Here is a 346-nt window from a genome sequence, read left to right on the forward strand (position 1 = left end):
GCACGCTAGCGATGAGAGCTATAGATTAAGGGATGGGAGGGAGAAGAGAATGAGAATAAGAGGGAGAATGGGGGGGGCGTGAGTGAGAGAAAGATAGAGATGAGAGAGAGAGAGAGAGCGCGCCAGGCCGTGAGCGAGAGTGAGAGTGAAAGAGCCAAAAAATCGCGCGCGAGAGAGAAAGAGAAGGGCGAATGAAGGGCGAGAGAAGGTCGAGAGAGAGAGAGAGAGACGAGAGAGAGAGGAACGAGAGAGACGAAAGAAAATCACAGGAAGATCTGTTACTCGCGGCAGGCGAAACAGCACATTAGTTGGCCTGTCGTTGCGACACGCTCCGGAAATACACGAG

Source organism: Priapulus caudatus, unplaced genomic scaffold (assembly GCF_000485595.1).
Source record: "Priapulus caudatus unplaced genomic scaffold, Priapulus_caudatus-5.0.1 Scaffold87, whole genome shotgun sequence".
Lineage (NCBI taxonomy): Eukaryota > Metazoa > Priapulida > Priapulimorpha > Priapulimorphida > Priapulidae > Priapulus > Priapulus caudatus.